The sequence below is a fragment of the Globicephala melas genome, chromosome 3 (genome assembly GCF_963455315.2).
Source record: "Globicephala melas chromosome 3, mGloMel1.2, whole genome shotgun sequence".
Lineage (NCBI taxonomy): Eukaryota > Metazoa > Chordata > Mammalia > Artiodactyla > Delphinidae > Globicephala > Globicephala melas.
The window spans coordinates 150551014-150568934 of NC_083316.1; the positions used below are offsets into that span (position 1 = coordinate 150551014).

Sequence of the window (17921 nt, forward strand, 5' to 3'; positions counted from 1 at the left end):
CAGGGATCCAAGAATACTCAACAGGGAAAAGATAGTCTCTTCAGTAAATGGTGTTGGCAAAACTGGATACCCACATGCAAAACAAAGAAAGTGGACCCCTATCTTACACCATTTGTAAAAATTAACTTGAAATGGATTAAAGACTTAAATGTAAGACCTCAAACTGTAAAACTCCTAGAAGAGAACATAAAGAGGAAACTCCTTAACATTGGTCTTGGTGATGATTTTTTGGGTATGGCAACAAAACCACAAGCAACAAAAACAAAAAGCAACCAATGGGACTACATCAAACTAAAAAGCTCCTGGAGAGCAAAAGAAACAATCAACACAATGAAAAGGCAACCTAGGAATGGGAAAAAATATTTGCAAACCACATGTATGATAAGAGGTTAATATCCAAAATCTATAAGGAATTCAAACAACTCCATAGCAAATAACAAACAAACAAAAACAAATAATCTGATTCTAAAATAGGCAAAGCAGGGGACTTCCCTGGTGGTCCAGTGGTTAAGACTCCACACTTCCACTGCAGGGGGCATGGGTTTGATCCCTGGTCAGGGAATTAAGGCCCGCATGTCATGCAGTGTGTGTAAAAACATAAAATAAATAAGGCAAAGCAAGAGTAGGAAACAACTAAGTGTCCAACAGGTGAATGGATAAACAAAATGTGACATATCCAGATATAGATAGACAGATAGATAGATAGATAGATAGATAGATAGATAGATAGACTATTTGAACGCCACGTGTACCTAGGAAGGTTAGTTACTTAGCCCTTCTGTTTCTCAGTTCCCTGGCCAGGGATATGGAAATATTAGTAGGACCTGCTTATTCGTATTATGTTCTGAGGCTAAAAATTAGTAAATACAAAGCCTGAAGAAAAATGATGGGTACTTCATAAGTGCTACCTACATAAATGTTCAAGTATTAAATGCCTGGAAGAATAAGTAGGTCGTCTCCAGAAAGGGCACCTAGGAGGCTACAAACAGGAGGATAGAGCCTACTTTTTCACATTGATGACATGAGTAAGAAGTTTTAGAGCTCATGGCAAGAATATTATTTCTTGTGATGCACTGTGGGGTGGGCAGAGTAGGGGCTGTGACCCATATTTTATGGTTCAGGGCACTGAAATTTAGACAGATTGAGTAACTTGCCCAGAGTCACAACACTGATGAGTGATGGGTCTGAGGCAGGGGAGGGATAGAGATTCCTGAACACATGGACATGAGATCATGCCCTGGATACACAAACCAAGAGCTCTCCTCACTCCCTTTCCCACATCCTCCTGCCCCAAGGATGCTGCAGGGAGACAGCTGGTACTCGGACGAGGTGCCTGGCCCAAGAGAATGGCTCAAATCTGGACCTACCTCCTGGCTCTACGTTTCAATCCCTGACCCCAAATACAATGTCTTTCCCCCAAATGCAGACCCCCTGATGGACCGGGGTATCCAAATGTGTGTGCATCTTCCCTCCCTTCCCCCTCAGCACTTGATTCTAGCAGCTGATTTGCAGTGAGACTTCCTGGTGGTCAGGTGACCACCCTGAATGACCAGTAGTCTACTTGACTCCCTGACTCAAAACCCAGGACAGTCCAAACCAACTGCCCACATGACAGTTGCACAGAGAATTAGCATCATCTTCAACTGATCAAACCTGGATGATGAGCAGTTAATATTCATTAGCTGGGAACAGGGTCTACTGGGCTGGTGTTTTGGTGGCTTAACAGATGAAGTTTACAGGACCCCAGGGTCTCACTGACTAGAAACTGACCACTCATCTGAGCAGCTTGGACTAAGCCCTGCCTAAGAGCGGGCAGTGGCTGCACCGGCTCTGAGTGGGCACCTTCCCTGCCCAATCCTCCCTCAGCCAGATCCAGGCTCTGCTGTACAAACTACAGCCATTGCTCCTGAATCTACTTGCTGGTATTATTTCCACAGTACCTTCAATGGAGTGGTTAGTGGGGGTGCTATTTGTGTCCCTACCCTGTTGTTTGGCCAGATGCTGATTCTGATGTGCCTGAACCACCGCTGCGGATGGCCAGCAGATTATCTTGATCGCAGATGATATTCTTGTGCATCCTGTGTTTGATTCCTTTATAATCTTCCTTTTCTTCTTGGTACCCGAGTCATGATCCAGGAAAACACGACAGAAACTGAGAGAACTATTGATATGTTGCTGGGAGAAGACCATGCAGAGGTGTCAATTCATTCCCAGGTCACACATCTCTTCTCTTTGTTCACCAGCCTCCTAGGGGAGTCTAGGGGAGTCATGTGAATCGAAGCTGGGCTGAGAAGAGGGTGTTGCAATGTGGTGTGCACTTAAAATAGCCAGCAGGCTGACTGCACGGGGACATGACTTTATTTAGTGAGATAATACAGAAAGGGAGCACAGCACAGTGACCGACAGAGTGGGGGCTGGTGCCTGATGGTCTGGATTCAAATCATACCAGAAGCCACATGAACCTGGGAAAGTTATGCAGACCCTCTGTCCTCAGTTCCTTGTTCTGTGATAATGGAAATGTTAAGAGGGCCCACTTAGTATTACATGATGAAGCTTAATACAGCAAATCAGGTAGACCCTGATGAAAAATGACGGTTACTTCATAAGTGCTACCTAAGTGTGCAAATATTAAATGTCTGGAAGAATAAGCAAGAAATGTGGTAGTGCTGCCTCCAGAGAGGGGACCTGGATGCCACAGGGCAGGGGAGTGCGGAAGGTTATGGGTGTGATGCTTTAGAGCTTGTGAAGAATATCTGTCATCATCTCCTGTGATCCCCACATCAGCCCCGTGGGGAACTCATGGCAGGTGCTGTGAACCATATTTTATGGTACATGGCACGAAAATGTTGAGATTGTAAGTGACTTTCCCGGAGTCGCAAAGCTGATGACAGATGGATGTGGGACAGGAATGTAGTTGGTTCCCTGGGACAGAAATCCCTGAACCCCTGAATCCTCTAGATGGTGCTCTGGACCCCTGAGCCCAGGGCTCCCCTCCCTCCATCCCCCCAATCCTCCTGCCTGCCCCATGGTTGCTCCAAGGACAGGAGGGGTCTGAGCCGACAGGAGGGCCCATGCCTGACCCGCTGCCTCCCTTACATGTTGATCCCTGACCCCACAGCTCTTAAATATCCCTGAAAGAAGGTCCCTTGAAGGATCAGGGGGTCCCATCTACGTCCCTCCTCCCTCAGCGTCTTCACACACTGGGTGAGCCTCCTGGTGGTCTGACCAGTGGTCGGCTTGTCTCCACGTGGCTCAGAGCCCTGGTCTCTCCAAGCCAGTTGCCCACATGGCACGTCTCTAACAAATTACCTTGGTCTTCAACAACCAGCCCTGGATGCACAGGTCGTGCTGATTAATGAGGACAGTGGCCTGCTGGGCTGTGCTTGGTGGTTTAGTGGGTGAAGCTGGCGTGCCCCACTGTCGCCTGACTATTGATGTGAGCAACTGTCGGAGTAGCCTGGGCTACGGCCTGGCTGGGGAGGGGCCGTGGCTGCACTGGCTCTGAGGGCGCACCTTCTCTGCTCATCCTTCCTCATCAAAATCCAGCCCCTACAAACTCCTCATCCATCCCTAGACCCTGCAGTGGCACAGGAGAGAGGCCCATGCCCTTCTAGAGGGACCCCTCCATAGCCACAGCCTAGAGACCCCATCCCAGGACTGTCTCTGAGGATGACCCAGGCCCTCCTAATCTCTGTCACCAAATGTTCATTCCACTAACCCGATGGCATTGTCCCTTCTCTCCACGTTCCCAGGCAGCACCCAAACACCCAGTGATCCTGTCCACATCAACCACTGGAAATACCGCCACGAAATCCTAGTTTCCTTCCTTTCTGAAAACCTCTAGATTTAGACTGCTAATATTTGCTTTTGGATTTTGACATCGACATTCAGAAGTGTTTAGCCTGTAATTTCTCCTGTCCTGTAATATCTGCTGCGGGTATGACATCAGTATTCTCCTGGTCCGATGAAAGCAGTGTGGGTGTGTTCCCTCTGTATCTGTTCTCTGGAAGAGTGTGTAGGAGACGGGCATCGTTTCTGTCTTAAATGTTTGGTAGAAATCAGAGGAAGCCACCTGGCCCTGAAGTTTTTTTGTGGGGAAATTTCTTTGGCATCTCTTTCTAATTGAAGTTTACTTGGTGTATTGTACAGGGCACAGATCTTAAGCGTAGAGCTTTATGGTTTCTTGTAAATATAAACACATCTGTTACCAACACCCAGTTCAATATACAGGACGTCCCCAGCACCCTGGCTACCCCCTGTAGAAGGGGAGAAGAATAAGTGCTAACTTATTTGGTTATAAGAATGAAATCAGTTACTCCATGTATATTCCAAGTGCAGTGATTTACACACAAATAACTCAAAATGAGTGTGGCAGCACAATCAGAAAGTAGTGGAGGGTGCTGGAGGGCTGGGAGAATCCAGTCCCTTTGGGATTTCCGCTGTGGAGGTCGGGCCAGAGTAAGGAAGCTGAGAGGAGCTTCTCAGAAGCATCTGGGCTTTCACAGAGGGAAAAACTACTGCTCCCCAGAGTGGAGCGCCCACTGTAATTCACTGAGCCCTCCCTTTGTGGAGGGTGCTTTTCTATACTTGTGTGTTGTCTTACATAGAAATGTTTAAAAAAAAAACCGAGGAGGAGATCAATTTTGCTTGATGTAACAGCCTTTCACTGTTAAAAATAAGACCTATATCTAAAATTTATGCTAAATCTGTACCGCTCCGACAGGAAGTAACCGGCACTCACTAGCTGACTCAGGAGCGGAGGGGGAGCAGAGAGGCAGCCCTCCTTCCTTGGCCTCGTGTCTCATTTAAGCTGCCAGACGCTGCACAAGCTCCATCCCCTCTGAGTCTCAGGCTGAGGCCTCCAGGTCACAGTCCTCACAGGTGTCAGACCAGAACCTGCCACACAAAGGCAGGGACTGGAGTCAGTGGGGTGGTGGGCTCCCTGGGGTCGGTGTGTGGGACCCAGGGGGCTACTCAGACCCTGCAAGTGACTTTGGGCCCTGACATCCCCAGGGCTCACATCCCCAGGGCACTGGGGCCTGTTTGCTGCTCTTTGCCAAGTGTGTTCTGGTAGCAGAGAGACCTGTCCTACAGGGGCGATTTAACCTGGGCATTTGGCCGGGCGGCATTCAACTGATTGGTCCACTGAACAGTGAAAGTGATGCAGAGGAAAGGGGAGGCTCTGGGGCTCCAGGGTGAAAAGTGTGGGTCCCTCCCACCTGGGCGCTGTGAGTGGGAGGTCTGATGACACAGGTGGGAGTAGTGACCCTGTCCCTCCAGCCCACACGCAACACGGCCCATCATGAGACCAGCACAGTGGAAGTGGGCAGAGAACCGCAATGTTCCCTTTTCCCCTAATAATCATTTTTCTTTCTTTAACACCCCAGCCAAACTTGCCTGTGCTTTTTAATTTAAAAATATCCTGATGCTGTGGTCATAGAATCATAAATTCTATAGCTTTGCTGTATCCCAACATGAAAAGTTTGTAGAAGACACTGCTTTTCAGCAGGTAATAAAACCAGATGTATTTGTTATCTAATTTTAAGGTCATAATTAATTTGGAATCCTGGCCCTTTAACTCATCCTAAATTAGCATTGCTTTGAATTGCCTTCATTTTGTGTGTGTGTTGTATTCAATTTTTACACATCTATGGTAAAGAGAAATGGTGCCATGAGGTGACCCAGGCCCTTCAGTGGGGCTCCACAGAGGCTGCGGGGTCCCCAAGGGGTGGGCAAATACCAGCCAGGTGTGGATCCTGCAGTGTCCCCTACCGGATGCCAGGGCTACCGCGTGCCCACAGGGATGCAGCAGCGCTGGGCCAGGTGAGCTGTCTGCTTGCGTGAGAAGAAGCCCCGGTGCCTCTGTGCTCCTCACCCTTTCCCCAGGACGCCTGAACTGGGGGGTACCAGGGCCACTCCAGATATCTCATCACACCTGGTGATTTACTGGGGATGTTGCCTGCTGACCTCGGCGGGTTGGGAGGGCAAGGCTGGGTCCTGCAGAGGGAGATGTTGAACCTCACCAGGGACACTCTTTACAAAGAACACAATGTGAACAACACCTCCAGGAGTGATGTATGTGGTGACCCCACAGATGCCTTCGGCCCCCCATCTAAACATAAGAGTCTGGCATCTTCAGGGGTTCTATGGAACAGGGACTGTTCCCTGGCGAGATGCACTCAGGTCATCCTCCAGTTGCCTGCCCAGATTACCACCATTCTCTTCTCTCCACCTTTTTGTTCACATGCAGTGGTGACCACCTCCGTGCTCTTCTCTGGCTTTTGGGTTTTCCTGAAGCGCAAAAAAAAAAAAAAAAAAAAAAGTCAGGGATGGCAAGGGAAGCACATACACTTATTTGCCTTCTGCTCTTCCTCCTACCCTCTCCACGCTCACATTTCCTCTTCTTGTTCTTCCTCATCCTTTTACTTCATCCCTTCTCTTGAATCCAGGAGAAAAGAATTTCTTTTTTTTTTAAATTGCATGAGTCAGTCTTCTTTTACTTATTTATTTATTTTAAATGTCCTTATTGGAGTATAATTGCTTTACAATGCTGTGTTAGTTTCTGCTATATAACAAAATGAATCAGCTATACATATACATACATCCCCATAACCCCTCCCTATTTTGTCTCCCTCCCACCCTCCCTATCCCACCCATCCAGGTGGTCACAAAACACCAAGCTGATCTCCCTGTGCTAAGCGGCTGCTTCCCACTAGCTATTTTATGTTTGGTAGTGTATATATGTCCATGCCACTCTCTCACTTTGTCACAGCTTAACCCTCCCCCTCCCCATATCCTCAAACCCATACCGTTTTTATGCTAAGTTATATTCTACATGTAGCTGGAAAAATGTTAAAAAGATTTTTAAAGAACTGCGCATCTATTTTTGAAGCTGATTTGCCTGTTCAAGGCTTGCTAGCACTTTATGCATCTCAGTACTATTTCACTTAGTAAACAGATGCAGTTGCCATAATTGCTGCATATGTGTCTGTGTTCCCTTCTAGGCTATATGTTTTTGAAGTTAGAAACTATATTTATATCACAGCCCCTATGTATAGCACAATATCCATTGCTAATTCAGATTGTGCTTTAAGATATGAGAGAAAATTTAACACGTTTATTATAGTCATAAACATCTAGCAAACCAACCAGAAAATAAAAACTAATTTTCAATTGGTTGGCCAAGAACAAAAAAGAGAGGAATACCTAGTGCAAAATCATATCTCTAATAACTACTGTTGGATTTAGAGCACACAGATGCTAAACTTATTTTAAAATATCTTCTCATCAAAGATTTGAGGTTGGACCTGAAAAAATTATATCAGAAGTGAAAATAATTATGTGGTCTGACCAGCGTGGATCACACAAAGTAAGTGTATACTATGTATAAAGTAGCTAAACTATGAGGTCCTGCTGTATAGCACAGGCAAGTATATTCAATATCTTGTAATAACCTATAAAGGAAACGGATCTGAAAAAGAAATATATATATCTGAATCTCTTGGCGGTACATCTGAAACACAACATTGTCAATCAACTATACTTCAAGTAAAACAAAACAAAACAAAACAAAGTAAGTGTAAAGGGAAGTATAGTTTTATAAATTCACCTCTGATATCCAATGGACCAACTGAAAGAAAACGGAAAGTACAACTTTCTAGGAGACAGGACATGGCCAGCAAACAAGGCCATTACCCTCGGTAACGGTCATACCTGCCAAAAAATATACAGACTAGCCTGCATTCATGAATACATAGCAATTCTTCATTTATCTGGCATTGTTAGGCAATGAGGTATTGTATGTTAGGAGAAGTTTTTTTAACTGACAAATTGAAGAGGAGTTATTTTAACCTTCACTCGGGAATTTTTTTCTAAAATTAAGAAATGTATCCACTGGTGTATCTAATGTTTCCGTGATAACTCGGGGTCATCAGTTCAATCAACGTTTGCATGAATAATGCAAATGGAAACAAGACAGGCATGCTTACTGAAACTGAAAATGACATGGCACTGGCTGGAATAACTGATGAGAGAGCAAGAAAAAAGCAAAAATGAAAACAAACCGTGATCAAGAAACAATCAGTCAAGTTCTGACTTTCTGTACTTAGTTTCAAAACGAGATACCACAAATCCTAGCAAGAGACTCCAGCATCATTAGCTGTCTTTCTCCTTTGTTTCCACCCTCCTTTCCTTTTCCTTCTATCCTAGACTGTTACAGGCAGTGCTTATAGCTGCTTGCAAGACAAATTCTAATACTTGCTTTCTCTCACACAAACTTCACAATATGTCCATGTGATAAATAGTATGGAATTAAAGACAATTCATCACAGGGACATCTCCTATGAAAATAAAATTAGAAACTAGCTTCTAAACATCCAGAGAGAAGGGCGTGGTGTCAGGCACTAATTCCCTTGGGAATTCCTCTCCATTTCTAATAGATGTCCTTCTTTACCAAGATCCCTTTTTATTGGTGTCCTATTTCAGACTGCTCCACTCCGCCCATCCTCATTCTGTAAAATACATTCACACTCTTTTGTGACCCTATTTATTTTCCCATTAAATAATCAATCATAGAACTGTCGGAATTAAATACAGAGTGAAATTAAAATACTGGAGTCACTTGGAGGGTTTAAGCAGCTCCACCAGAAAATACTGGGCATGGATTTAAAAGAGGCTGCGTGGGACTTGCTCTTGTGCAAGTTCTTTCTCAAGAAGTATCTGAAATAAGCCTAAATTCAGAGTTAATCAGTCTGGCCTGCTTTCTCAGGTGGACTGGAATTCATTGCTCTTTCCCCTCAACTCCCTGATGTCAGTGGCACTTTCCGGAGGGGAGGTGGACTTCTCTGCCTACTGCAGAAGCTCAGTTCCCCCAGGAACCACTCCCCATCTGAATCCCACACTGGAGGCCAGATGCCAGCCTTCCCAGAACATTCGTGATCTCCTTTCGGTTTTTGACCTGCTCAGATTGAGTCCCTCTAGACTCTTTCTCAGCTTGAAACCTGATCTTCAACCCCTTCCCTGACCTTGATGGTTACCTGCCTACTTTAGGCCTCAGGTGCTTTAGCTATAAATGATATATTTGCCCTTAATTCTAAAGTCTTCTTTCTAAAGCTCTAGAATGTGTGCCTCCTTGAAAATGTTTCTCTTTGCTGGTTTAAATTTTGTAGAGAATTAAAACCACAGCTACTCTAAAAGACAGTAAGTTGCATTCGATAAGGAAAGTGTGCTTCTGTATTTAGATTAACAGGGATGGAAGACGACTTAGTATGTTTTAAGATACTCATGATCCATTCTCATGAGAGTCGGGGGAAGAAGGGGAAGAGAGTTAATAAAATACCAAAGGATTGTGACAAATTAAGTTCACCAAGATGTAGCTGATTAGTTACTACTTGAATAAGCCACACAAATCCAATTCAAGTTGTCCTTTATTTTTCTAAGAAGGATCCCAGTGAACTGAGTCCCATGTTCAGTAACTCCACGTTCAATGGCTTAGTCTTTAAAAACTGTTATCTTGCTGGAAGAAGAAATATTGCCCATCAGTCCTAATTGATGTTTAGCTATCACGCACATTTGAAATAAATTTATTACTTTGCCTGATCTCAGTGTAATACATTCCAAAGGGGCAAAGAGCACATGAAAAGTTATGGAGTCTCCATCGTCTACACTGAAGTGTGCAATAAATTACATATTATTTGGCCGTGAAATTCACAAGCCATAGATACCACACCATTACCATTATACAGTGGTAAACAGCAGGTAATGAGAATGATATAAAACAAAACAGACTGTGTATGTTGGCACTGCTGCCAATAAAACAATCATTAAATGCATTCATATGCATCTATGCTAGGTAAGCTCTTTAGGGCAATTGCTACGAGTTCCACATACCTGTCAGGATATTATATATAGCCCAGTTTCTATGGCCTTTATTCAAAGACGCTGAGAAAGGGTTACTCTGGGTAAATTCAGACCTTTTCTCAATATAGAATTTGGTCAACATGCATTCTGAACAGCAAAATTTCACAGTGCTTTCAATTTTCCTACACTAATTGCCACCTCAGCAAATGCAGGATTAAGTATAATGGATTATAAGAAGTTAGAAAGGAAAGATGGAAGAAAAGAAGGAAGGTAGAAAAAAGGTGGGTATGGAGTACTTCAACATTTATGTAGAGTGGACCTAAAACTAAATTGAGGTTTCCCTGAACTATTAGCATAGGCTATAGAAACTTAAATGAAAAAATAAAAAAAACCAGCAAGGGAAACTCAAAGATTCTTTGTTTCTTCACTTTATTGCATATACACGTCCACCTTAAACAATCTATATGCTTATATCCAATAAGAGAGCATTGTTTTGCAAGGCTATTTGGGTTCTATCAGCATGTAAAGGTCGGACAACTCAACTTTAGCAGAGTTAGACTTCAGGTGAATAATTGCTTCTTTCAGGTTGCGAGCAGTTGAATTTTCCAGAAATGTTTCCCAAAAAATGAAAACTAAAAGAAGGGTCCTAGGACAGCATCCTTTAGAAGTTTTATAGTATCAAGGCTTTTGGAGGAAGAGTATCCTTGTTGATTACCAACACAATGATTCCAAGCAGGTCAATTTATGCTGAGAATATTATATAACAGAACCCACTTCACCTCCATTATACTGACAATGATCTTCCTTACTTCAACCTTGTGCTTTTTAGTAAAGTTGAAAATACGGAGCCAAGAACAGAGAGTGACAATGCCAGAGACTCAGATGTACCAATAGGTGCCTTCAGACAACATCAGCCACCCAGGCCAAACTCCTGGTTTAAAACATCCCAACATGAATGAATCTCAAAAACCATATGCTGAGCAAGTGAAGCCAGATCACAAGGGCACCTACTGTATTATTCAACTTACATGAAATTCTAAACTCGGCAAAAGTCATCTCTAAAGAAAAAAAACAGATCCGTGGTTGCCTTGGGGTGGGAGATGGGGATACTTTTGCAAAAGCCTAGGAGGAAACTTTCTAGGGTTTTAGGATTGTTATCTATCTTTATGGGGGTGGTAGTTAAACAAATGTATACATTAATTAAAAGTCACTGAACCCTTGACTAAAAATGTCTGCATTTTATTGTATGTAAATGATACCTTAATAAGGTTGATTACAAAATGAACCAAAACCAAAACAAAACTGAAGAAAAACCTCTCAAGACCTCAAAGAAAATATACTGTTTTCTTCCAGGGTACCAGATTGGAAATGAGGCATTGGTCTGTTCTACCCTCAGATTATCTCTAGGATTATCTAGTCTATTTTAAAGCACTAGAGTCCCCTATCAGGAAAACTCACCCCATGTTTAATTACTTTGATTTCTTCTCTGCCTCTTCTCCCAACACAGTGAAGTCATTCACGGAAGAAAATCCAGCTTTTGCCAAATTTTCATCATCATATATTCTTCCCAAAGCTATTATTTATGTAATAAAATTTGGCTACACTTTGTAAAAATCTAGCTTTTTGAGCCTTACAAATCTTAACAGTTAACCTATTGCCTCCACTGGAATTTGGAAAAAAATTATTTTGAAAAGGAATAGCTGAGACTTGACATTTTGTGTGTGTGTGATTTTCTCTTCCCCTAAAAGAGAAGTGAGTAGGTATGAGAAACACATACATAAAGAAAAATAAATTTATCTTGCTGCCTTTGCATGGTTATAATTTATAGGAGGCCCTTATCAACAATAATCTATTATCAGAATCAATAAAATATAATCTCCATGCAGGCCAGGCCAGGATATTTGTCTCTTTTTCAGCTATTGCAATACAAACCACATTCATGGATATGCTCCTTGATGATCTTTGTAATACTGGAACAGTTGACCATTTCCTCATGCCTCTTCACCTTAACTTCAACCTGGTTTTTCACTAATGACCTCACATTTCCTTCTCTATCACTTGGTTGTGGGCCGCTTTTCCAACTCCAACTCGCATTTCACTCTGGCACCAAAGGAAGACTCACACCTTCCTGCTTTTTAGTGATACCTCAAGGTCATTACCATATTGTGATCACCCTGAAGAATAGCCAGACAATTGTTATTTCAGAGCCATCTGACAGTTTGTAGCTCTAAAAATTAACTAAGGACCGCATTTGTCAAAAATATCCTAGTTTAAGATTTTGGTAATACAGCAACAGTAATTCCGAAGTCATTTATGACAATCAGTGTGGGAAGCACCCTCCTTCAGGAAGACCCTTTGCCATACAATACTCTTTCCCTGTCTGGTAATAAGGAAGAATGGCCGTGGAAAGTAACCTTTTGTGGAAAGAAATACTTGGCTTTGAGAAGGCTTGAAGTTCATACACTTTTCTTGAATTAGATTCCCCATTAATTACTTTATCCACAAAGAGGTAATTATCAGAGTTATGTAAGCAATTAAGGAGATGCTACTCCACATTCTTTCAGCTTGTTGACCTTTCTCACTTTATTTCATGTGGCTATCTGAAACATCAGTGATTTACATGCCTTTTTTTTTTTGACAGATTTCTGTGTGTGTGTGTCCTCATGATGAAAACATCATTAAAGTAAAATATCATGAATAGACTCTTAAGAAGCAGAGTCTACTTAAAGTCCTGGAAAAAATGAAAGCACTAATATTCATGGACAACTCTACACTCTGAAAGTTACTCCAAATTTTGTTGACCTCTCTTTTGTCTAGGAGTTTTTCAAATTTTCTACCATGATCATTTGTTAGTTTTATAATTACATAATAAAGGCATTACATCATACAATCTTTTGTTATCCATTGCAGTTTTAAAACTATTCCTTTCCTTGTCCTCAGCAGATATGTCATAGATTATTAGTACATAAGCAAAGACTTTCAAAGTAACAGTATTTTATAGTGAGAAGAACTATACTGAGCTATCTCTATCCTAAGACAATGCACTAGGAAAGCACTAGGAATTCTTAAACAATAGGAATACAGAGACAATCAAGGGGCAAGTTCCTTGCCTTCGAGTATACAGGATCATTATAGCAAATGCTTAAATAGCACTTAGTAAGTAACTCACCACAGCAGTCTTATTATCCTCCATTTTAATAGGTGAGCAGAGGAAGCCACAGGGAATTCATAGGGTAAAGCCAGAATTTGAACCTAGGTAGACTAGTACACTCTCCACGGCTTTAACTACTACGTTAAAAAAATATATATATATAAGTTATATATATATATATATATATATATATATATATAAAACTCCAAGTATTCCAAAGTTACAAAACACTTATCTACCAAAACTCAAAAAGGAGCACACACAAACTTGCATAGAAAATAAACATGTGGGTTTCCCTTGTGGCGCAGTGGTTGAGAGTCTGCCTGCCGATGCAGGGGACACGGGTTCGTGCCCCAGTCCGGGAAGATCCAACCTGCCGCGGAGCGGCTGGGCCCGTGAGCCATGGCCGCTGAGCCTGCGCGTCCGGAGCCTGTGCTCCTCAACGGGAGAGGCCGCAACAGTGAGAGGCCCGCGTACCGCAAAAAAGAAAATAAACATGTAAAAGTTCATAAATAAACCACAATATAACCTGCTCCACATAATATACTGACTGCAGTGTCCTGGGCCTCTCCCATCCTTAGGTAGCCAGAAATTACAACAAAATAATACTTTTCACCTTTGGAAGCCACACCATCTCTCATACCAACCAACCAATTACTTCCTTAGAGAGAACAGGAAATTAACCTGAATATCATAAAAAATATATATATAGCATTAGTGATGTAGAATCTTTGTTTAAAGACAATAACTTCAATAGCAGAGGGAACTTTACCATTGCAGGCTTCCGATAACCTCTATATTTCTCAGATTTCATGCTAAATCATAAAATGCCATATTGTGTCTGAAGCTATTTTTTCAATAGTCCATTTTCTTAAATGGACTAGCAAAGCCGTAAATACTGAGGAACATTTTGGCTCTCAAATCCTAAAGCCATTCTGATTATGCCTGGGTGATCATGGGGACGTCATCGGAACTACCAGAGGACTGGCTGAAATACCAGGGTTCTGGCCAGCTTACAAATTAGAAATTATACAGAATCCAATTTTATTTTTTTGTTAAGTAATTCCTATGAGGCTTTTGAGATGTCACTGTAAAGTCCTTTCATGTGTAATCTTTATCCATTAGATAGGGAACAATGCCAATCCCCGTAATAAATACTGTCACAACCTGACACTGAAAATCCATTGCAGCGCATAGGACCTGCAAATAGGATGTGAATCACACAAATCCACTCATTCAGACAATCCACAAATACTCATTTTTAAGTCTACTATATGCCAATAATGTACCGGCCTCTCAGATGCTAAACCATGCTAAATGCTGAAACAGACATACTCAGTTCGGGCCCTCCTGGAACTTATTACCTACAGAAGTGCCTTCGTTGTAAATGGTCAGGTCTCAGCCAATGCTATTATCATCAGCAGGTGACCAAAGGATAGAGCTTGCTTCCCTTCAGAGGTACAAAACAGTTCTTACACCTGGATGGGATGCAAAGAATAATCTGACTTCTGTTCACCAGGGCATAAATTGAACTGTCCTTGCAGAAGAGATAACAGATGCTGTGAACCCCAGATCCTAGAAACGGGCCAGGCACACGACAAGTGTTCAGCTTTTCAAAAACAAATGAACAATCACTTCCTTTCCTAGATCTTTACACCCTTCCTCTGTTGGCTACTTTCTCTCAGCTTATAAACATCCTCAAATATACTCACTTAAAAAAACTCTCAGACCTATGATTCTTTGGATATTCTTGTGGTTAACCTAAGTCTCTACCATGCCTTCAAACACCTGTCCTCCCAAAAGCCCAGATCTGTACCTTGGGCCCAAACCTGTCTACCAGGCCCCTCTAAAGCACTGAAGATGAAGGAAGATCCTCTCGCCACCCTCAATCCCTTTCTACTGTGCTCTGTATCTCTCAAAAAGATGCAGCTGTGAAATGTCACCCACGCTTGCTGCCCTCCCTTTTCTAACTGCTCACCAGGCCTCACCCATTCTCTCTCAGATCTGCAAAACCCGGTCCCACCTTTTATAACTTAAGTGGGACCCTTAGATTACAATTCACCCTGCACCCAATCAACTGCCTTCCACATGGAGGTCCAAGTGAGTCTCTAAACCAGAATTCCATTTCACTGTTCTTTGGTGTTTCCTGCAGCCTTCAGGATAAACATCCAAACTTCTGACAGGACAAACAAGGCGCCTTTCTGTTGGGCCCCACTACGTTTTCAGTATTAACTCTCATTTCTTTCCCAAACCCTGAGTTCCAGCCCTGTACATTAGTTTTGCCATATTTTCTTACATTTCTCAAACTTCAACACACACTGCTTTCTCCTGCCACCCCAGGAGCTTCTACATATCCTTAGAGAGGACAGCCCTTCCTCCAAGAATCCTACCCTGAACTTTCCCTTCCAAGTTTCTGTGCTCTGCAAAGGGGAAAGATGGCGGGGAGGGAAACATTAGGAGTTTGGCATTAACATATACACACGACTATATATAAAATAATCAACAAGGACCTACTGCATAGCACAGGGACCTCTACTCCATATCCTGTAACAAACTGTACGGGAAAAGAATCTGAAAAGGAATGGATATATGTATAACTGAATCACTTTACTGTACACCTGAAACTAACACAACATTGTAAATCAACTATCCTCCAATATAGAATAAAAATTAAATCAAAGAAAAAAGAGGTTCTGTGCTCTGTAGCAGCAGAACTCACTTCTTCCAGAGCACTGACTCCTGTGCTTGTGTTTACTTGCTGCCCAGCAGAAGGGAAGATTACCTAGGGCAGAAGCATGGTCTCCAGCAGCCCTTGGTTCTGACAACTCATTCAAGTGCCAGGATACTTTACACACATAACCTGCTTAATTAATTCTAAGAACCCACAGAAAGAGTGGTTTTTAATGTCATTTTACAAGTGTGGGGATTGTAGTGCAAAAGAAACCTGTCCAGGCCACAGAGAGCATCAGCCCTGGAATTCAAACCCTAAGCTGCCTTGACACCGGTGCTCTTTCCACTATATATGATACACCTATTGAAAAAATTTTTTTTTTCCTGAGCCCTGTTTGAATGGAAAGGAAATGAAGCTGGGATATATCCATTTCCTAATCGCTTTGGTGTGTACCAGGCAAAGTCATTCAACAGACCAGGTAACATCTGTGCAACAATTAACGATGCTCCAAACTGTGCTAAGTGTTCTACTTTGTAGAGTCTAGAAGCATTAACAAAGTGCATCCTTGTAATCGCCACAGAGGCTGGGTCCTGTGAAGCCCATGCTACAGATGAGAACACTGAGACCTTGAAGCCTTAAGGCACTCGGCCGGGGTCACCGAGCTGGCAGGAGTCCTAGGCCGCACGCCCCGTCTAGTGCAGGCACACCCGGGCACTGGGCACCGGTTCTAGTGCCCACCCTCCACCGTTAACCATTTAAAACCCCGCTTCTCAGCGCCCACACGAGGGCCCCTGGAAGCGGGAAGTACAAACCTGTCTCGACAAGCCGTGGCTGGAAGAAGCTCTGGATACAGATCAGGGGCAGAGGGTGCTCAGGAGCGGCGCCCAGTCTACCCGCGGAGGCAGAAGGCGTTAAGTCCAGCAGGCCCTCCCTCAGGGAAGCCCGCACGGAGGGCAGAGGCACCGAGTCCTGCAGCGCGCACAGGTCCTCAGAGCGCGAGAAGGAGTCGGCCGCGCTGTCCGGGCGCAGCTTCACCGAGTGTTCGTGGCCTGAGCGCGGCCTCGGGGACGCTGGCTGCAGACAGGATGCCCACACCCGCCTGGGGGCCCCGGCTCGCCTCCCGGCCCCTCGGGCGCCCACCGCCCGGCGGCTGCGGCCCGAAGATATAGGGCCACGGGCCCCAGCTAGGCCGGGCCCTCCATGCCGCGCTCCGGAGTCCACGCGCGGCCTGGTGTTGGCGCGGGCATCAACGCCCTCCCGAGCCGCGCGGTTGCGGTTTAAGCCTCCCGGCGGGCCCGTGGGGGCGGGGCTCGAGGACTTCTGCGCGCTCGCCGTGCGTCCGCACGCAGACCCGCCTCCCTTAACGACGCGGCTTGAGGAGCAGCACGCAGACCCGCCTCTCCTGACGACGCGGCCTGAGGAGCGGTGTCGGCAGCTTTGAGCCTATGGCAGCACGAAAGGTAGGAGGTGTGGAGAATTTGGGGTTTCCAAAAAGCGTTTGCTGATTGATCCAAACAAAAGTGAGACATGGTTGTATCAGCGCATTTTAAAAGTAGTTAAACTCCCGCTAAGTGTCTGTGCTCGCCCCGCCCAGGAGAGAGCTTGAACTCCGTGAGGGACACAGGAAAGGCTGAGTGAACGTCTGCCTGTGGTCCCTTACCTGGTGCACGGGTGTGTGAATTTCTGCGGAGAGCTCTTAATTTCTGTTGTTTCTGCTGACTTGACACGGTGGTTGGCAAACGGTGACGTGTTCTGTGCATTCAGGACATGATCGTGGTTCCTAATAATCACTTTGTTTTGTACTGACACCTCCACAGAGAATTTACTACTGAATATCCACTTTGCAGAAGAGAAAGTGAGGCGTAGGAAGTGAAGTGACTGAGTAAGAGGAAGGACTCAGACAATTGGTGTTAGTAAATTAACCCTGCAAGGAGGCCGTTAGCCTGCGGTGTCTCTAGCGATGCGGCCGCCTACTTAAACCAACCCAAATCTAAGCCTGTCAGCGCCTCAGGGTGACGAACACCGCTGAGGACACCCAGTCACAAACCACCAACTAGGCGTTAAAGCCATAGCAAATCACTCGTTTCCTTGCTTTGCTTCTGCCCTTTTAAAATAAACATCTGTGCAGCTCCTGTGGCTGGAGTGCTCCTCACCTCTTCCGCTTTGTGGTGCGTGAATTGAATCTATTTTTGCGCACATAAAGTGTTAAAATTTTAAATATGCCTCAGTTTGTCTTCTAAG

At 44.1% G+C, this 17921-nt stretch overlaps 1 protein-coding gene across 30 annotated transcripts in view; it reads left to right on the forward strand.

Annotated features, from left to right (window-relative positions):
• Positions 1-17921, forward strand: part of LOC132597126 (metabotropic glutamate receptor 7-like) — a 303251-nt gene that overhangs the window by 158799 nt on the left and 126531 nt on the right. The window contains exon 4 of one of the 30 annotated variants that reach the window (XM_070045274.1): positions 12500-12686. The exons of the other annotated variants lie outside the window; for them this stretch is intronic. The gene's annotated coding sequence lies outside the window, so the exon portion shown is untranslated. Of the gene's footprint in view, positions 1-12499; positions 12687-17921 lie in introns of those variants that run through there. 30 annotated transcript variants of the gene reach the window in all.